This window comes from Geotrypetes seraphini, chromosome 5, assembly GCF_902459505.1.
Source record: "Geotrypetes seraphini chromosome 5, aGeoSer1.1, whole genome shotgun sequence".
NCBI classification, from domain to species: Eukaryota; Metazoa; Chordata; class Amphibia; order Gymnophiona; family Dermophiidae; genus Geotrypetes; species Geotrypetes seraphini.
The window spans coordinates 138651430-138673771 of NC_047088.1; the positions used below are offsets into that span (position 1 = coordinate 138651430).

Below are 22342 nucleotides of genomic sequence, written 5' to 3' on the forward strand. Positions count from 1 at the left end.
TCACCTGGAGTACTGTGTCCAGCACTGGTCACCATACATGAAGAAGGACACGGTACTACTCGAAAGGGTCCAGAGAAGAGCAACTAAAATAGTTAAGGGGCTGGAGGAGTTGCCGTACAGTGAGAGATTGGAGAAACTGGGCCTCTTCTCTCTTGAAAAAAAGGAGACCAAGAGGAGCCATGATCGAAACATTCAAAATACTGAAGGGAATAGACTTAGCAGATAAAGACAGATTATTCACCCTCTCCAAAATAGGGAGAATGAGAGGGCACTCTCTAAAGTTGAAAGGGGATAGATTCCGTACTAACATAAAGAAGTTCTTCACCCAGAGAGTGGTAGAAAACTGGAACACTCTTAAGGAGTCTGTTATAGGGGAAAACACCCTCCGGGGATTCAAAGTTGGACACGTTCCTACTAAACTGGAACGTACACAGGTGAGGCTCATTTAGAGCATTGGTCTTTGACCTGGGGGCTGCCGCGTGAGTGGACTGCTGGGCATGATGGACCACTGATCTGACCCAGCAGCAGCAATTCTTAACACAAAATCACTATGGGTATTTCTAGATGATCTATAGAAGTTAAATTGGGAGGCTAAATATCCCGGAGCCAAACTGAAAAAAGCTTTAAAGCAAAGACAGCCAAATTTAAAAAGAATACGTGCCTCAAAAGGCAACCAATGTAATTGTTGATAATAAGAACCGATATGCTCATATTTCTTTAGATCAAAAATCAGGCGCACTGCCGTATTTTGTATTAATTGAATGCATCGTAGATTTTTCTTAAAGGATGCAAGATAGATGATGTTACAATAGTCGAGAACAGACAGAATCAAAGACTGTACCAAAGTCTAAAAGAAACAAAATCAAAATATCTTTTAATGGTTCTAAGTTTCCAGAGGATCGTAAAACATTTTTTTTATCATATGATCTCTATAATCCTCAAACGCTAACTGTCGATCTAATGTAACCCCTAAGATCCTGATTGAAGAAACAATTTCAAAAGTTTGATCCTTGAATAAAACATATTTATCTGAAATAGTCATTAGGGCTGGCAAGAAAAAAATTTTGTTTTGTCTGGATTAAGTTTAAATCTAAACATCCAACATTTTATTTTTGCTAAAATTTTGGCAATCTGATCTTTTAAGTCTTCAGAAAACGATGACATAGGTAATAGTACAGTAATATCATCCACATAAATATAGAATTTGACTTTTAGATCTTGCAATAAATTAGCCAACGAAATCAAATAGATATTAAAAAGAATTGGTAACAATGGGAATCCTTGAGGAACGCCAGATGGATTACTCCAAATAGATGAATATGTCCCAGCAGAATATACTTGGTAAGATCTGCTTTGGAGAAATCCTTTAAACCACCCAGTGGTTTATGTTCCCAGTGATTCCCATGGCCTCCAAACAAGACAGTTATAGATCATGGTCAACCAAATCAAATGCACTACTCATGAGGACATGAAGGTTGCCAATCAAGTGGAGAAGGCTTCCTCCAGGGCAAGACAAATGATGGGGTGTATCCGCAGAGGTTTCGTCAGCAGGAGACCTGAAGTTATGATGCCGTTGTACAGAGCCACGGTGAGGCCTCATTTGGAGTACTGTGTTCAGTTTTGGAAACCACACTACCGAAAGGACGTGCTGAGGATCGAGTCGGTTCAGCGAACGGCCACCAGGATGGTCTTGGGGCTCAAGGATCTCACGTATGAAGAAAGATTAAAAAAACTGCGGCTGTACTCACTTGAGGAAAGAAGAGAACAGGGAGATATGATTGAAACATATAAGTACATCACGGGACGCATCGAGTCAGAAGATGATATCTTCTGGCTCATGGGACCCTCGACCACCAGAGGGCATCCGCTGAAAATCAGGGGAGGGAAGTTTCATGGCGACTCCAGGAAGTACTTCTTCACCGAAAGAGTAGTGGATCATTGGAACAGACTCCCACTCCAGGTGATAAAAGCCAGCAGCGTGACGGATTTTAAGAGAAAATGGGATACTCACGTGGGATCTTTAAGGGAGTAAATTCAGGGGAGGGGATACTTGGAATGGGCAGACTTGGTGGGCTATAGCCCTTTTCTGCTGCTTTTTTCTGTTTCTATGTTTCTAATCTAATTGTAAAGTACGCTTGAACCTAAACTAAATTGACTGTAAAGATAATCTAATAAGGATGCAAGAACTGTTTCAGTACTGAAACTAGCACGGAAACCAGACTGATAATCATGAAGAATGTTGGATTTATCCAAATAATTTACCAAACCCTCATTTACCAATCCCTCTCCAAGTTTTACAAAACAACGGGATACTAGCTACGGGCCTATAATTGGTTTTACAAGTAATAGGTTCTTTTGGATTTTTTACAATGGGAGTAACAACAATATGGCCTAGATCAGGGGTGCCCAACGCGTCGATCGCGATCTACCAGTAGCTCAGGAAGGCAACTCGAGTCGATCGCACTCGTGTTGCCGTCCTGATCTACGGGCCGATCAGCCTTCCTCTCCAGTGTTCTCCCTAGGGCCTTTTAGCTGTCATCTGCCGCTGCTGAACATTAAAAAAAAAAACCCAAAAACCGGCTTGGAGATTTCAGCCCCTAGCGAACTTATGCTCCGGGCTCTAACGTGTGCGTGCAGGCTTCTCTTCTCTTCCCTCCGAAACCGGAAGTTATGTCCGGGGAGGGGGGGGGGAGAAGGGAAGCCTGCACGCACATGTTGAGAGCCCTGAAGCAAGCGTTCGCTACGGGCTAATGCGGGAGACAGGTTAGTGAAGCATTTGTTCTTGTTCCTGCCGGGTCCTGCCTACTTTCTGTTTCCGCGAAGGCAGGACCCGGCAGCATTTCCCCCAATAGGTTGATCACGATCTTGGGCTGATCAGCCTTCCTCTTCCCGACGGCAGAATTGACGTCGGGGAGAGGAATGCTGGTTGGCCGAAGCAGGGAGAGCTTGGGGCCTGTTATTGGTGGTGTTTGGGTCCTGGTCCCCGATGGTAATGGCAGTGGCTTGGGGGAGGGCAGGGAGAAAGAAAGAAAAAGGGCAGGCAGGGAGACAGAAGGAAAGAAGAGAAACAGAAAAAAATGAAAGGGCGGCAGAGAGAAAGAAAGGGCAGGGAAGAGGAAGGAAAAGTTGGGGGGAAGGAATGAGGTCTGGAGGAGAAGAAGCATACAGGCTAAAAGAAGGGAAGAAAGATTGTATGCACAGTCAGAAGAAGAAAGTGCAACCAGAGACTCATGAAATCACCAGACAAGGTAGGGAAAATGATTTTATTTTAAATTTAGTGATCAAAACGTGTCTGAATTTATATCTGCTGTCTATATTTTACACTAAGGTCCCCTTTTACTAAACCGCAATAGAGGTTTTTAGCGCAGGGAGCCTATGAGTGTCGAGAGCAGCGCTGGACATTCAGCGCAGCTCCCTGCGCTAAAAACTGCTATCGTGGTTTAGTAAAAAGGGAGGAGGTATATTTGTCTATTTTTGTATGGTTGTTACTGAGGTGATAGTGCTTAGAGTCATCTGCTTTGACCTCTTTGAAAAATCCTGGAATAGGAATGATGATTAACATTTTCTATGCATACAGTGTGCTTTGTGTTTTTTTTTAATTTTATTTTGTTGGTAGATCATTTTGACTTGGTCATTTAAAAAGTAGCTCGCAAGCCCAAAAAGTGTGGGCAGCCAGTGTTCCCGCTAAGCTGCGCTGGCGCACAAAATATTACATCGCAGCGCACAAGTTTCTCGTCACAGCGCACACACGCGTCGCAAAGGTAAGGGGAGGTAAGGTAAGGGGACGCATTGGGGGGATTGCACTTCCCCACAATTGCCATGCTTCGGTTCCTCTTCTTCCTTCCTTCCTCCCCCCCCCCCCCGCGGGACCCTGCGGCACCATCAACTCTTACTCCCTCTAATGTCGGCCCTGCAGCTCCAGACTTCCTCGCACCTTCTCCCCTCCCCCTTTGGATCGCTATTATTTTAAATGTTATAGCCGCGGAGCTGTATCCATCAGTGGAGATGTCTAACCTCGGCCTGCCCCGGAACTCTTACTGCAACAGTGACTTCCTGTTCCTGCCTAGACGGGCGGCTGCTGCAGTAAGAGTTCCGGGGCAGGCCGAGGTTAGACATCTCCACTGATGGATACAGCTCCGCGGCTATAACATTTAAAATAATAGCGATCCAAAGGGGGAGGGGAGAAGGTGCGAGGAAGTCTGGAGCTGCAGGGCCGACATTAGAGGGAGTAAGAGTTGATGGTGCCGCAGGGTCCCGCGGGGGGGGGGGGGAGGAAGGAAGGAAGAAGAGGAACCGAAGCATGGCAATTGTGGGGAAGTGCAGAGCTGCAGGGAAGAGTGTTACGGTACCCAGCTGGAGGGAGAAGGAAGATGAGGGAGGGAATTAAAGGAGATGCCAGGGCTTGGAGCGTAGGAGGAAGGTATGCCAGTCTAAGGGAAAAGGAAGGGGGAGATGTGAGAGCATGGAGGGGGAGCGAAAGATGGAAGAAAAGGAAAGGAGAGAGATGCCAGAGAATCAGGGAAGGGGAGATACCAGACTATGAGGAGAGGTGTGGGAGAGGGAAGGCGAGGAGAGAGATGCCAGACCAATGGGGTGAAAGGAGAGATGGAAGGGGGAGGCATACAGTTTCTGGAAGGGGCATAGAAGGAGAGAAGATGCCATATAGGGGAAGAGAGACGGCAGACAGTGGATGGAAGGAAGAGAGTTACAAGAAGATGAGGAAAGGAGAAACCACAGAAGACAAAGGTAGAAAAAAATTTCTATTTATTTATTGCTTTAGGAGACATGTGTCACTGTTTCTGTGAAGCATTGTATGCAGAGTCCAGCTTCTTGCTGGTTCAATTTAACCTTTGTCTATGTATTTTTATTTTATCCCCCCTTTTACAAAACTGTGAAGCGTTTTTAGCACCAGCCTTGGTGGTAGCAGCTCTGATGCTCAGAATTTTATGAGCATCAGAGCTGTTACCTCCGTAGCTAAAATCCACACTACAGTTTTGTAAAAGAGGGAGGGGTTAGTTTGTGATTACATATTCCTTACTAGGCGAAGGTGTTTTCTGTGTTCTGTGTGTTCGAAAGACATGGTTTTCTGTTAGGATTGACGGTGTAGGATTGATCTGTGCTGGTCTGGCTTGTTTAGTTTTACAATGGGTGTATTGATGTACTGCTCACTGCAATATGTAAGATGCTGCCTTTTCCTAGGTACTCTTGTGTGACGTGTGGTTTGTTACTAAAAATCATGTTTTTCTTACAGATGGGGGGGTGCCAAAAAATGATGGGCCCCGGGTGTTACATATGCTAGGTACGCCACTGTATGTAAAGATACCAGAAAGCTGGCGTAGCAAAAACTTTAAGTAAATTGTTATTCTTCTAAGTTTTGAGTATTTAACCCTCCCACAATCTCATGGGCACTCGTTTCAAGTTTCAAGTTTATTGAGATTTTGATTTAAACGCAATATCAAATATTTTCAATGTGTATAACAAAAATAAATTTTGGGAAATAAATAAAACCATTTGAACAATAAACATACAAACATATCCATAGATGATTAAAATTACATAAGGAGTACAAGGATAAACTACATTTGTTTAAAAATGCGTCCTCTGCGCCTGCTCATAAATTTGTGGAGTATGTAATTTGTCGCTCATGCATATTTTTTTTTGCACACACCTCATCAATCCTTAGAGGGAACACTGGTGGGCACCCCTGGCCTAGATCGTCTGGGAATAAACCCTCTTTAAATAAAAATGTAATCCATTTGAATAATTCAGTTTTGACCTTAAAGGTTGCATTTCTCAATAAGTTTGGTGGACAATTATCAAGCCTATAATTTGATTTTGTTTACTTCCTAAATAGTTCACAAAAAAGGGACCAATCTGGAGAATTGAAATAAGACCAATTCATATCTGCTCTCGATCCATCCATCAATTGCATCAACTCACCTACATCCGTATTCGTCACTGACCTAAAAACGGATCTTAGCTGAATAATTTTACATTTAAATAAATCAGCGAGGCAATCGGCTGTTGGTATGCAATCCATACTCGATCATTTTCTGGTTTCAGTATCAAATAAGTTGTTAACCGACTTAAATAATTCTTTACTATAAGTATTAGCTATTACAATTTTTTGTGCGTAATATTTGCTTCGTTTTTCTATAATTAACGTTTTATACTCTTTCAGATTTTGTCTCCAGGTAACCTTATCCTCCTGTTTGCCTGATTTTAACCATAATTTTTCCATTTTTTGTAATTTTTTCTTAAATAATAATTCCACATCATACCATTTATTTGTAGATCTTAATCTGTTAGAATAGGTTTTTAAAGGTGCAATGGTGTCTAAAATCTGGTTCCTAAAAGTATTTCACTCGGTTAAAAAATTATAGTCAAGATCTAACCCAACCTTTATTTCGTAATGTGCTCAAAACTCCACTGGATTAACGAGTCCTCTACTAACAGTTGCGATTCGATTATCAAAATTGTCAATACATTGACATCTAATTACTTTTTCCTGCCATCTGATATGTAGATCAAACATATGATGATCGGACCAAATAGAGTCAGACCAACTAGATTCAAGCAGATCTATTTTCGGTGAAATATTGACTGTGGAGGAAAAAGTAACCAAATCAATGTGATGGCCTTTTTGATGTGTTTTTCAGGATTCATAGTATGTCTGTAGTAGCATAGTTCAAAGTGGGCCACCTCAGCCATTTGACGAATCCAGTTCTGCTTGATGTGAGAAAAGATGTTGGTGATGACTTTTAAATTTACAACCTCTAACCGGTGGAGAAACAAAGTTCGGATGTGAGCTTCGCCTATGTCTGTTGGTCGTGAAAGAGAAAAGGCCCTAAATATATAACAGACCTTTTCTCTTTCACAACCAACAGACATAGGCGAAGCTCACACCCGAACTTTGTTTCTCCACTGGTTAGAGGTTGTAAATTTAAAAGTCATCACCAACATCTTTTCTCACATCAAGCAGCACTGTGGGGTAAAGACCTAGAACAAATTTATTTCTGAAATACTGTACTTAGGAAACTAGCCTATACAATCTTAGTCCTCAACAAATGATCTCTAGAACTGTCAATCACCAAGTCTATACTTTATTGATTCCATTCAATCTGTAACATCTTTAATCATTGTAAACCGCATAGAACTTCACGGTCCTGCGGTATATAAAAAAATTGTTATTATTATTAAAGGGAAATCCCCTTCTTGTGTCCAATATTGCAAGATAGTTTTCTTTACTACCAGCAGCTTTGTGGATTAGTCAAACCCTGTTCTCTCAGCAAAGTCTGGTCACCCAACAACAGTGTACGGTAATCCCATTTCAGGTCCCTCTGAAGTACCAGTTGGATCTGTTGAAAAGAACAATTCCAGAAAACCAACTGGGAGCATTCCAAGAAGGAGTGAATGAACGTGCCACTAGACCTTTTGTGGCATCCCCCCCCCAAGAGGTGCATCTGAGCTCCCCGCTCTTTGGTGATATATGCCCTATGAAATATTTTAAATTGGGTTTCCTGCAAGACTGCTGATTTCACACACTCATATAGTGTGCTAAAGAGTTCTGCAAAAGTGTCCTGCGTGTAGTGAGTGTGAAGATCCCTGTTCCATTTATCCCTAGCAGCATTGAGATGCCCCGAGGACACTGAGAAGTGCACACCACCATACCAAAAGGAAAGAGAATTCATCGGGGCTGGGGCATGCAGCAAGTAGGAATCAAGAGGCCCACCAAGCCAGGAATCACCGTATTATTGTTGCAAATATGCATAAAACTGTAGGTTTGGGTTCCCCCAGGTGTCCTTCAAAAATGCAAAGGCATGAAAGACATGTGTGTCAGGATCTATCAGGTCATAAAGTCAAGCAGCCCCCCGTGACGCCCAGTCCCCGAACAGCTTGGGTGATCTTCCAGGAAGAAAGTTCGGATTACCCCATAAATGCAAAAAGGGGGACACAAAGGGAGACCTATTCTGCACCCACCACCATTTCCATGCCGTGCAAAAAGGATACAAAAATTGGACTTTAGATGCTAAGTCTCCACCCTGACCCAAAAGGGTATGTAATAAATTCCGAAAAGTGAAAGGTGCATACTAGAGAATGACACGGTGACAAAATTCATCACCGTTTCCGTCCCCGCAGATAACCGTGGGAAATAATCCCATGTCATTTTCTAATGTCTATTTCAACCTCAGTCCTTTTACATCAGCATTCTTCAAAGCAAAGCTTGCGGGTCAGTGGTTGTGCCCAATTATACTCTGATTCTTCCCTCTCTCCTTAAAGAATGACATAAAGATGGTTTCCCGCGGTTATCTGCGGGGACGGGAACGGTGATGAATTTTGTCACCGTGTCATTCTCTAGTACACACCAGCCTTGCAGCCATCCAGGCAGTGAAAATCACACAGTGCCCATCACTCCCTCATGGATGAAACGCATCAACGTGGCGACATTATACGCGTGAAGGTCTGGTAGGCCAAGGCCCCCCTTTCCAAAGATCAATTTAGTATAGCTAATCCACGCCATTCGGTTCTTCCATACAAAAGTACCAAAAATGGATCCAATTTTTCTTTCGTCCCTCTTCTGAAGCCAGATAAGTACAGTCTGCAGAGGATATAATAATTTAGGCAACAATATCATTTTAATCAGTGCCACTCGCCCCATGAGGGGCAAAGGTAGGTCTTGCCAAGCCATACAGATATTCTTAATTTTATCGATATTATCTAAGATGTTATATTTATACATAACTCTAAGGTCTGGATAAAGGTAAACCCCAAGATAACGCATAGGCTTCTGGGTATGGCTTCTAGGTGTCAGTTTGGTCAGCGAGCAATCCACAGAAGGATCCGCCGTAATGTTGGAATTCCTGCCCAGAATTAATTGGCATGAAGAGTACTGGGCTAAAATACCCAAGAACCCAGAATAAAATTTATGGCTGTAAATGTTAGGGGCATACAGATTGCAAAAGGCAAAACCCCAGAGCTTACTCAGTACTATGACATAGCAGCCTTCTCTATCCTGGATGACCTTATGAAGGACCAAGGGCAATTGCTTGTGGTTTAAAATAGCAACCCCTCTTTGTCTTCTATTATAAGAGGAATATCCCAGCTCACCCACCCAGTCCCTGTGCAACTTCTTATGCTCAGATGAAGGTAAACTATATTCACATGCTTCTGTTTGAGCCAAGAAAGGATTTTTTTACATTTGATGGGTGAATATATGTCATCCACATTAAAGGAGGCCACCGTCAGTTTAACCATAACTACTTAATAGAAAAAGCCACCATAGACCCCCAGACAGATCCATCCCCAGCAGATGCAACCCTACTGTGCCACTCAGTATCCGCCTTCCAACTAGCTTCTCTTCTGCCAACAGCCCCTCCCTCCCAGCTGAAATTCACACACAACTATGGACAACCCCAATCACCCTCCTACCCATCTTGAACCTCCCAATCTGCCAACCTCTCTGCCCAGACCTCACAGACCCACATCCTCCACCCTTCCCACCCATATCTGTCTCGGATATCATTCAAGGGCCCCCCCCCCTAATCTGATGGTCCTTTGCGCAGTGAAACCCAAGGAACTAGTAAAGTATATGATATAGAATCAGAAGCAGATTGCCAATAACAAATCATAGATATGAGGATAATTCTCCCCACAGCAACCATACCCAGCAGACCAGAAAATGATGAAAGAAAATGCACAGTATCTCTCACAGCTGTGGACTCTCTAGAAGGGAGAAAGAGTGCACCCACAGAGGCTATTGCAGTCCATAAAATGCCCTTCCTGGAGGAATTGAGCCATCAACTCAAATTAGGTGCAGAACAAAAACAAAAGTGCACTAGGTGGAAGAGGCCTATCCCAAACGGAGATCAAACAGATCCAAAAGCTGAAAGCCTCCCAGCTCTCCTGCACGCCACATACTCAAGGCAGGCGAGCAATAAAGTCCTTTAGCGCCTCCAGGGTTGTTAGATAGAGCGTGCGATTCTCATGGAGGATCTGAACTTTCACTGGGTACTGCAGCGAAAACCGTTGCATGCAGTAGGGCGCCAACATCTGGTGTTGGAACAGGAGAATCCGGCTCCCATTATGCAGTAAGTCTCTCTTGGATTTATACAACAGCAGTCTATGTTTGTCTGCATAATTGGGAAATCGGGTGATTACTGGTCTTGGTCGCTGATCCTCCACTGGCCGGGGTCCCACCCAATGAACCCGCTTCACCAGCAACGGTGCCATCATCTCCAGCATGCCCAATTCAGCGGGCAGCCACTTGGTAACCAAGTCCCACAATTCCCTGTCCTGCAGGGATTCGGGCAGGCCAATTAAACGAAGATTATTCCTCCTGCTCCTGTTTCTGCATCTTCGGCCCGGTCCTCCAGTCGCTTACAGCGGTCTTCCATGGCATGCAGAGTAGCTTCCAGTTCACCCGTTCGGTCCTCATGGGATGAAAGTGAGTCTTCTACCTGTTGGAGACGCGATGCATGTCATTCCATAGAGTCTTTTATATCATTCACATTGGACTGTAGTTTTGTGAGCCGATCATCCAAAACTGCCGCTAGATGTTTCTTTAGCTCATTGATGGCCTCCTCCTGTAAGGTGATGATCTTGCCTCCTGCAGACTGGGCAGACAGAACAGGCAACGCTATCTTGGGGGATGCAATGTGGCTCACAGCTGCTTTCGCTAGTTTCATGGCTCAAGCTGGCATGCCATAGCAGCCAACCTCCACACCAGGCTCGTTTGATTCTTCGTCCCTTTCCCCACAACAAGGAATAAATTTCGTTCCACTGTGCAAAGTCTAAACTAGGTAAAGTTTTGCTGATAAGGAAGCTGGATTGGGAGGGCTGTGAGAGCATATCCGTTTAGCTTGAGCCCATCACGTGACCCCCTCCCCCCAGTATAGAGGTTCCTGAAAGGGAAAGCAGAGGTACCAAAATAAAATCTTGATAATCTGAATTGTCTGCTGGCGGACTGTCCCCGACCTGTTCATGCCACTGCTGCTGGGGAATGGCATGCTTAGAGGTGGAAATTCCCAGCGCTAGCAGGGCTGCAATTCCAGAGGGATTCATGGGGTCTTTTGTTTATCATACAGGCCTAAAATATCATATTTATAAATTCAGGGTGGAATCCCTGCCCCTGAATCGCAGATGGCCCTTGTTCTGACCTTTTCATGATTTTCCGGCTGAACTAGCTTTGCTGAGGACTCACTTGTGCTGCTCCTCAGCTAAAACTTTGACGTGTGATGCTTTCCTCAGGTCGAATGGACACCAGTACCACCCGACGGGATGGGGGAGGGGCGGCTAAAACAGTGACTCAAGCCCCCCCTCACTCGTAGTACGTGAAACACGGATGTTCCTCAGATTGCCAAATAGAGCATGAATCCGAAGTATCCTGACATGAGGAGTCCAACCCACCTGTTTTTAAGCAAAAATGAGGTGTTTTAAGGCAGATAGAGGCTTTTATTTTCACATCTGGAAATCAAAGATGGCCACTGTGGCAATAAATTTAGTACCAAAAACAGCCCAGGGAAGCTAAAGAAAAAAATAAAAAATAGTGATTTTAGGATTTTTGAGGTGGAGGGACCTAGGACTAACCCTAAAACCCCAAAAATTGATTTTAGAGATCCCCACACTGCAATCAATCTGCCAGGATGTCAGCCTGTTACTCATGGTACTGTGCTGTGTGCTGGGAGCTGCAGAATAGAAGTTGTAATAGCTTACAGGGGTTCAGGAATAGAGTGGGGTTGTACAAGAAAGAGAGATCAGGCTCTTACCTTGTTAATATCTTTTCTAGTAGACAGGTGTGTCATTCTGGACAGACAGTTTTTCCTTCTACTTGTGACCCAGAAGACGTTTTTCTGACTTGCTCTATTTATTTCTTTATTTTTCACAGTCTTTTTTGGTTTGGGTTTTTTTTTTAAATTTAATTTTTGCTGTTTTTTTGACTGATTTCAGTTGTAATTGCTCCCCTAGTCAAGGGTCCAGTTCTGACTGTGTAGAGGAGAAGCAGACTGTGGCACCTGTTAGCCAGAACTTTCTTTAAATTTAAAATGGCTGCTGCGGCAGCAATTTGGTGTAAAAAAACAATTCCAAAATGCTGGAGAGTTGGGTGAGAGCGGGTGAGAGGAAGGAGGAAGCAAGTGAAGGAGGAAGCAGGGGACAGTGGTAGCGAAGAGCGGGTAGCGGCGAGAGTTAGCTCCGCTCACCCGCACCGCATCACCACTGGCGTCAGCGCCCGGACTCCCCCTTAATAGGAAGGGAGCCGCGGGCGAAGGATACAGCAACTACATGGAGGGAGGCTGAGCAAACGGCGGCTGAAAGCAGCAGGAGAGCTGGGCGAGAGCGGGTGAGAGGAAGGAGGAAGCAAGTGAAGGAGGAAGCAGGGGATGGTGGTAGCGATGAGCGGCGAGAGTTAGCTCCGCCCACCTGCACCGCATCACCACCGGCGTCAGCGCCCGGACTCCCCCTTATTAGGAAGGGAGCTGCGAGCGAAGGACACAGCAACCGCGTGGAGGGAGGCTGAGCAAGCAGTGGCTGAAAGCAGCAGGAGAGCTGGGCGAGAGCGGGTGAGAGGAAGGAGGAAGCAAGCAAAGGAGGAAGCAGGGGACGGTGGTAGCGAGGAGTGGGTAGCGGCGAGAGTTAGCTCCGCCCACCCGCACCGCGTCACCACCGGCATCAGCGCCTGGATTCCCCCTTAATAGGGGGGGAGCCAATAGCGCGCAGCTGTTCGGCATGCGGCAAAGGCGCTTGCCTTAGTGAGAGCGCCTTTGCGAAGAACCTTAAGAAGAGCCGGGCCACTACACCCCAGAACGCAAGGAGAGACAGCATGGTAAGGGGTTGCAGACGCACAGGTAAGGGATAGCAGGCGCGCAGGAGGAAAGACACATACAGGCAAGTGAAGCAAAGGGACAGGAGGCACTGAAGACAGGGAACACTTAGGTCCAGGGGGGCCGCACCCACACAAGACCAAAAGAGAAGCAGTAGGCACATAGGGCGCAGAACAGAAGACAGTCAAAGGGCAGGCCAAGGAGGCAGGCCTAAGAGGTAACATACACAGAGAGAGAGCACACACTAGAAAAGAGAGAACACACACAAACAGAGGGAACTCACAAAAACAAAAGGCAGCGGTGGAGGGTTAAGAAGAGGCAAACTCAAGCAAAAGGTTCTGACAGGCAGAGAGGGCTAGGAAGAGCAGGACAGCGCGCATGCACAAGCGTAAAGAAGCAGAAGACGAGAAAGAGCCAAGAACAGGAGTGAGCGTGCAAGCAAGGAGTACAGGAACTTCTAGAAGGCGGACAAGTATGGAAGCTGCAGGAGCCCAGGGTTTGAGCTTCCCAGTGTACTGCACGGACTGCCACATGTACGATTACCTCCCCTCGGGGAGACAGTCGTATGTGTGCGGACGATGTCAGGAACTGAAGGGCTTGAAGAGTGAACTCCGTCATCTGAAGCACAGGATCCAGGAACTGGAGGGACTCTACATCTCAGAAGACCCATTCCTGACTGCCAATTACCCCACGAGAGAGAGGCACATCGAGGAACAGGTCAGGGAACTTGAGAAGTTCATTGAGGATGCCTACAGGAGAGTAGAAGAACAAGAACCTGAGCAGCACATGTACAAAGAGGATGCACGGAGCGGAGGACACGAACTATCCGACACCAAGGAAGAAGGATCCCATGGAGAGTACTCGCAGGAGGAAGAGGCAGGATCCTACCAGCACCTAGAGGGAGAAGAAATGAGAACAACCAAGGACACTGATCTGGACCACAGCGGAGACTGAAAGAAGGGAAATCTGCAATCCTGGTGGGAGACTCGATCTTGAGACAGGTGGACAGTCACATAGCAGGAGGGAGAGAGGATCGGCTGGTGACCTGTCTCCCAGAAGCAAGAACCAAGGACATCATTGACAGAATTGAAAGGATCCTGGAAGGAGCAGAGACGGAAGAGACGGCAGTGATAGTCCACGTCGGAACAAATGATGTCGCCAGGAGAGACTACAGCAGGAAGGCACTTACCGAACAGTTCAAGATCTTGGGAAGGAAGCTGAAGATGAGGACTCGGAGGATAGCGTTCTCGGAGATCCTACCAGTACCGAGGGCTGATGTGAAGAGGCAGACGGAACTACAATCAATCAATGCGTGGCTGAGGAGATGGTGTGAAGAAGAGGGATTTCACTTTGTGAGGAACTGGACAACGTTCTGGGGCAAGAACAAGCTCTACAGGAAAGATGGACTGCACCTGAGCATGGCGGGAACTAGACTACTAGCAAACAACGTCAAGAGAGGAATAGAGCAAGCTTTAAACTGAGAGGAAGGGGAAAGCCGACAGTCGACCAGGTGTTGATGATTCGGAAGACAGTATCCCGAAAAGATTCTGGGTGGGAAAAGTGCTGGGAAGACACCAAGAACGTCAAGCAAGCAACGAAATACCGATGGAGCCAGACAAATCAGGAAAGGGACAGGAGGAATCTACTACATGGGGAAGACAATAAGGACCAAGAAGAAGGGAATGAACGTAAAGAGGAAACATACCACACACCACAGGGGGGAAGACAAGAGAGACAATAAGCAAAAGTCTGCAGAATGATAAGGGGATGGAACAAATGATGAATCGCAAGGGAAAATAACAAGAAAACAAAACTATCGAGACTTAAACTGTATGTACGCTAATGCAAGAAGCCTGAGGAACAAATTGGGGGAACTAGAAACCAGGGCCAAAGATGAGAATCTAGACATAATAGCAATCACGGAAACATGGTGGAATGAGGACAACAAATGGGACACAGCACTACCAGGATACAAGCTCTACCGAAGAGACAGGACACAATAGAAAGGAGGAGGAATAGCACTTTACGTAAGAGATACCATTCAATTGACCGGAGTGGACACAGCAACAACAAATGGCCAATTGGAATCAATATGGGTTAAAATACCAGGAAGAAAGGGAACCGAGATAAAGATGGGCCTGTACTACCGCCCACCCGGGCAAACAGAAGCAATGGATGAAGAACTGAGAGCCAAGTTGCGGCAAGAATGTAAAAACGCAAACACCATAATTATGGGAAATTTCAACTACTCGGGGATTGACTGGAGCCATGGAGCTTCAAAATGTTCACAGGAATCGGAGTTCCTTGAGGCTGTATGGGACTGCTACTTGGAACAGCTTGTCAAGGAACCAACGAGAGGGACAGCTATTCTGGATTTAATCCTCAACTGCCCAAGAAGTGGAAGTAGTAGGACCTTTAGGGAACAGTGACCACCACACGATCCAATTCAAAGTGGAACTAAGTATGCCAAAGGGGAGGAGAACCATTGTAACAACATTCAACTTCAGGAAAGAAAACTATGATGCCATGAGACAAATGGTAAAGAGAAAACTCAAGAACAGCTCCAGAAAGGCACAGGCGGTGGACCAAGCCTGGACCTTATTCAAGGACACAGTGAACAAGGCGCAAAACCGGTATATACCTAGATTTAGAAAAGGGTGCAGAAAGAATCAAGCAAAAGACCCAGCATGGTTAACCAAAGAAGTTAAGAAGGTGGTAGGAGATAAGAAAAAATCCTTTAGGATGTGGAAAAAGGACAAAACTGAGGAAAATTGGAAAGAGCACAGGAAGCACCAAAAAGAATGTCACCGTGCGGTCAGAACAGCAAAGAGAGTATAAAGAGAGACTTGCAAAGGAGGCACGGAACTTTAAACCTTTCTTTCGATATGTGAAAGGGAAACAGCCGGCAAGGGAGGAGGTGGGACCCCTGGACGAGGGTGACAGGAAAGGAGTAGTAAAGGAGGAAAAAGAAGATTAAACATGTTCTTCTTGTCGGTCTTCATGAAGGAGGACACATCCAATGTACTGGAACCGGAAAAATTCAGATCCCTGAAATGTAATGTAATTTTATTTGTACTTTAACTGTAATCTATTTGTTATATCACACAGTAACGTACAGTCAATTTAATATCCAATTTGCAAGTTCTTCCAGAATTAATCCAGCTACCTCTCCTCCCATGTAACCAAAAAAAAAAAAAAAACAACCAATACTGTTGTAACTTCACTGGAAATGTCCAGTTAGCTCTTTTGTAATCCGCCTTGAATTGCAAGGTATAGGCGGAATAGAAGTCCCTAATGTAATGTAATGTAAGGGGGACCAAGAGGATAAATTATCGTGCATGGAGGTAAGCTTCGAAGACGTACTCAAACGGATAGATAAGCTAAAAACTGACAAATCTCCGGGCCCGGACGGAATCCACCCAAGAATACTAAAAGAACTTAAAGACAAAATAGCTGAGTTACTGCAGCAGATTTTGCAACCTATCCTTGAAAACGGGGGTAATACTGGAGGACAGCAAATGTTTACACCTATCTTCAATAAGGGATCCAGAGGCGACCCGGGGAATTATAGACCGGTCAGCTTAACCTCAGTTCCGGGGAAGATGGCCGAATCACTAATCAAGAACAGTATCAATGAGCATATAGAAAGAAATAAGCTGATGAGAACAAGCCAGCATGGTTTCTGTACTGGAAGATCTTGCCAAACGAACCTGATGCACTTCTACGAGGGGATAAGCAAACATTTGGACAAAGGTGACCCCATAGACATAGTATACCTGCACTTCCAGAAAGCCTTTGACAAGTGCCTCACGAGCGCCTACTAAGGAAACTGTGGAACCACAGGATGGAAGGGGACATACACAGATGGATCAGAAACTGGCTGACGAACAGGAAACAGAGGGTAGGAGTAAAGGGACACTATTCTGACTGGAAAGGGGTCACGAGTGGGGTCCCACAAGGGTCAGTGCTGGGACCACTGCTATTCAATATATTTATTAATGACCTGGAAAGAGGGACAAAGTGTGAAGTTATAAAATTTGCGGATGACACAAAACTCTGGTAAGGTTAGATCTGTAGAGGAATGTAAAGAACTTCAAAGGGACCTGAACAAACTGAGTGAGTGGGTAAATAAATGGCAGATGAGCTTCAATGTAGAGAAATGTAAAGTTATGCACAAAGGGAAAGGGAACCCGATGTACAACTACACGATAGGGGGGATGGTACTGGAGGAAGGCAACCTAGAAAAGAACTTGGGGGTTTTGGTGGATAGAACAATGAAACCGGCGGCACAGTGCGCAGCGGCCTCAAAAAAGGCGAACAGAATGTTGGGAATTATCAAAAAAGGTATTACTACCAGAACCAAGGAAGTTATCCTCCCGCTGCATAGGGCGATGGTGCGACCGCATCTGGAATAATGCGTTCAGTACTGGTCGCCGTATCTTAAGAAGGATATGGCGATTCTCGAGAGGGTCCAGAGGAGAGAGACAAAAATGATAAAGGGCATGGAAAACCTCTCATATGCTGAGAAGCTGGAGAAGCTGGGGCTCTTTTCCCTGGAAAAGCGGAGACTTAGAGGGGATATGATAGAAACTTATAAGATCATGAAGGGTATAGTGAAGGTAGAGAGGGCCAGATTCTTCAGACTGGCGGGGGCAACAAAAACTAGAGGGCACTCAAAAAAACTGAAGGGAGATAGGTTCAGAACAAATGCTAGGAAGTTCTTCTTCACACAGAGGGTGGTGGACACTTGGAATGCGCTTCCAGAGGAGGTGGTAGAGCAGAGTATGACTTTGGAATTCAAAAGGGGATTGGACGAGTTCCTGAAGGAAAAGGGGATCCAGGGGTACAATTAGAGGGTTACTATACAGTACAAAAGGCTGTAAAGTAATAGAGTAGTAGAGTAATAGATCACTACAGGTCATTGACCTGGGGGGCCGCCGCGGGAGCGGACTGCTGGACATGATGGACCTATGGTCTGACTCGGCAGAGGCAATGCTTATGTGCTTATAACAAAAAGAAAAAACCCCAGCAATTTTAGGATTTAGAGGTGGGGAAACCTAAGGGAAGAGGCAGAAACCCACAAACAGGATTTACAGACCCCCCCCAAAAAAATCTTCTCATAGGCTGTAACAGCCTTACTCACTGTTACCTGTGCTGGGAACAAGCTGCAGCCTGCCTCAGCTCTAATGGTAGCAGGATCTGGGAGAAGAAATCACTACCTCAAACAGATCATTCCTACAATGTTGAATCTTTGGGTGGCCAGTTGGACTGGCGTCTTACTGAACCTTGAAACCCCATGGACCCGTGGACATGAAAAGGGGGGGGAGGCAAAATGCAGCCGGCAACCTGCGAGACCCTTCTGAACCCCCTAAGGATGCCTGACAGCCTGTGCTCAAGTCCCTAAAACACAGTAGTCGAACAATGCTACAAGGGGAACAAACTCCAAGCTCTGAAATGTTTCTGGCTAACTGGAACCACAGAAGGATTGGCCTGTTAGCTGTTTCTCCTCCATGCAGGCAGAGCTGGACTCTAAGACTAGGAGAGCTCTTAGCACCTAAATCAAATAGCAGTGAAAAAAGAAAACCAAAATGAAAAAGACCGAAAAAAAATAAAGAAATAAACAGAAAAGATCAGAAAAATTCTTCTAGCTCGCGTAGAGAAGGAAAAACCATCATCTAGAATGTCACACCTATTGCACTAGAAAGGACTATTTAAATTTTAGTAGAAAAACAAACTATTCTGTGCATGTTTTTATTGCATTTACACAAGTAGTAGTTTTAAATTTTCATTTTTCTCGAGAGGCACACATCCAACCACCCAGCATTTACCTGCTCTTTGAGAATGAATACATGCCCTCAATGAGGATGAATAAATGCCCAGCTTGGAGAACGCTCTTGTGTCGCAGAGGAAGAAAAGGATCATCATCACAGATCTTCATTCACTGCCTCCAGACTTTCCTTTCTTGAAAAAAGTGACACATTCTACTATACACACATTTTTTTATACAACAGGTGGCATGTGTGGGAAGATTCTGTTGTTCAGTAGTTAAAACAGTGGACTATGCAATAAAAGATGTCCTGGTTTTCTATTTCAGGTCCCTCTTTGCCTTAATGCCAGATACAGCACAATTAGTAAAGTTACTGTAGGACCGATTTACAGCATGATACAGCATGCCAAGTGGGCAGCCACACAAGCATTTACAGATTAGTAACTGCCCTGAAGCCCATAAGGATTTAAAGGGTTTGGGGGCTTTTGCCTGCGCAGCAGTCGTTACATAACTTTGAAAAAAAGGGGGGATGTTAAATGCTGCACATCCTATATTATACCCCTGGGCCATGTGGCACTTACCTACAAATTCTATAAAGTATGCTAAAGTTTAGGCACTGATAATTGACACTGCAGGGACTTTGGTTTTTGAATTCTGCTCTTCCACAGTGGTATTTCCCAGACTTAACACTTCATAATTGCTGTTAATTGGACTTAATTGAAAGTTAGGTGCCTAACTTTGAAAAACACAATTCTATAAAAAGTAGGAGCTTAGTCCAAAGTGCATACCTAAAAGTGGACATGGTTAGGGCAGATTATGGGTGAATATTAAGTTAGGCACCTATTTGTGATTTTGCACCACTGTGTGCCTAACTTAGGTACAGGCATTTAGGCCTAGAAAACCTTGGCATAAATATGATGTACTAAAAGCTAGTACCTTCTATAATCACAGCTCAACTTGCAATAATATTGTATTTAATTAAATATTGTGAAAACCTCAGACCCAAAACCCGTGACTGGTGATAACACCAAACTGGGGTTCATTGGGGACCATCATCGTACAGATCAGATACAGATACAGAGTATCACAGTGTAGTAATTAATATATCTCTCCATATAAAAGTGATTGAGTACTAAAAGCTAGGACATCTAGGTCACTTGGGTATAAGGCCACTTAGGGAGTGCTAAGCGTGAATCTATATGGTACACCTAACTTTTATAAAATCGTGCTTAGCTTTGCACAAGTTGGCAAAAATTTTTTTAGGTGACAAATATAGTATTGGGGCCTTAGTGCACACTAACATCTTTTACTGCATGCTAAGCTTTATGCCTAAGCAAACAAATAGCTAGCCTTCTGATGTAACATAGGGAGCAAAGATGTAGCTAAAAAATAAGCTTAATATAGCAGAATAACATTTTTCAGCATAAAATTCAGTTATGCTTGGGTACCTGAATAAATGTATGTAAACCGTTCTGAGCTAGAGAGTTGCACAGGGACAGAAATCAAACCCGTCCCTGCCCATCTCCGGTAGAATCAAACCCATCCTCGTCCATCCCCGCTAAGAGTCAAACCCGTCCCCGCCCGTCCCTATAAACTTCAGATGTAGTTATTTCATTTAATTATGCTACTGAATTAAAGGCTCTGGTAGAGACCTATTTACAAATAAGCAAAGACACTTTATTAATTTGGAAATATTAATTGGAAAGAATTCATACTTTGTAAATGGGTTTCTACCACAGCCTCTAATGTAAATATAAAATATAAATACTCAGCTGATGAGAACCCTCAAGCTGTCAGCTGAGGACTTCCTCTGCAATTGGCTGGGGGTTCCTTTTGCCAAGCTTGGCAGGCAGCAGTAGCATCCCAGAGTCACAGATACTGGCACCTCAGTGGCTCATGGATGCTGCCAGCGACTGCTGCACTTGGTGGAGGGGAGTTCTGGCCGTTTCTAGAGGAAGCCCTCTGCTGGCAGTGCTTGGGGATCCCCATCAGCCACAGCAAGGGTCAGCAAGTACTTTAGCACTGGAGAAATAAAACCAAAAATGCATTTCCTTTTCTTTTGAACACAATACAAAGACATCTGATATACATTTCCCAAAGCTAACATATTTTAATCAATAAATTCCATGTTTTACCTTTGTTCTGGAGACTTATTTTTCCATCAAGTTGGTCCCAGTTTCTTTTTTCCACTTCCCATCTTCTGTAAATTCTTCTGTTGCTATCCATTGGTTCCTCCTACCATGGTCCAGCATTTATCCTTTTCTCATCCCCAGGACCATGTGCAGCATCTTTCACCCTGCCCACCAACCCCATGCCCAACATTTTTCCTTCTATTACCCCTCTCCAGCACCATGCCACATCTCTCCCTCAATTCCCTACACCACTATCCAATATTCCTCCCTCTTGCATTCCTTTCAATCAGTCCCACTGTCCCCTTTCCACCATCACATTTCTCCCTCTCACCTTTCTTTTCCCTATCATCTGTACCTCCCTATGACCCAAAATTCTCCTCTTTCTTACATTCCCTGAGTACATCATCTCTCTTTTCCTCTCACTGACACACTCAAGCCCAAATCTCCCTTTCTATTCCCTCCCTCACCTCAGCATCTCTTTCCCTCCCTTCCTCTCTCCCAAGTTCATGCCTTCTGTGTTCAAAAACACTCCCTCCCCCCTTCTGTGTCCCATATTTTGCCTCCCATGTCCCAACGCGCTTCCTCCTAGTTGGAACACGTGCCATGCATGCCTACTCCCTCCCTCCCTCCTTTTCTGTCCCCCTCCCGCAAGACTGTACCTCTCCCGACATCAGAGCTGCAGTTCTTCACAGGGCAGCAGGCCCTGCACGCTGCATGTGGCTGACATGTAGCCTTCCTTCCAACGTCAGCTCTAATGTCGGGGGGAAGGCTATTTTCTATATTCTCCTAGCTCCCCTAGGAGAATATAGAAAATTAAATAAAATAAGAACATAAGAACATAAGAAGTTGCCTCCGCTGAGGCAGACCATAGGTCCATCCTGCCCAGCGGTCCACTCCCGCGGCGGCCCATCAGGCCCATCGCCTGAGTAGTGGTCTATACCTATCTATACCCTTCAATCCCTTCAATTCAGTAGCATAATTAAATGAAATAACTACAAATATGACAAACTTTCTGAAAGTAAATTTTTGTAACAGAATGGAACAAATGGAGATGTGTAAGACAAATGGGTAATGATGGAAGCCACTGAGAAAGTGAAGAACATTTTCATAGAAGCTAAAGATTAAACTATTTTTTATTCTAGTACAGGAGTAGGCAATTCCGGTCCTCGAGAGCCACTGGCAGGTTAGGTTTTCAGGATATCCACAATGAGATAAATTTGCATGAACTGCCTCCGTGAGATGCAAATCTATCTCATGCATATTTATTGTGGATATCTTGAAAACCTGACCTGCCTATGGCTCTCGAGGACTGGAATTGCCTACCCCTGTTCTAGTAGTATGCACCTGTAACATCTTTCTGTTCATAGCTTAGTTCAAAATTTGAAACAATTTAATTAAATATTGGAAGGATAGACCACTGGTCTGATGAAATATGTTATATTGTGAAAAGAAAACTGTAGGGAAAATGTGTTTTTTTTAAAGAAAAGAACCTCTCTTTAAAAAATCCCAAAATTGGAGAGTAGGCTAAAAGTTGATAGTTCTTCAATTTTATGGTTTATTATAATTATTATACCACATTTCCTGAACCATAACAAGGTTGTTTACAAATTAAATTTTCCAGCTTT

The 22342-nt window shown here is 44.6% G+C and overlaps 1 protein-coding gene across 3 annotated transcripts in view; it reads right to left on the reverse strand.

Annotated features, from left to right (window-relative positions):
- Nucleotides 1–22342, reverse strand: part of FASTKD2 (FAST kinase domains 2) — a 226557-nt gene that overhangs the window by 195403 nt on the left and 8812 nt on the right. The window lies entirely within an intron of this gene.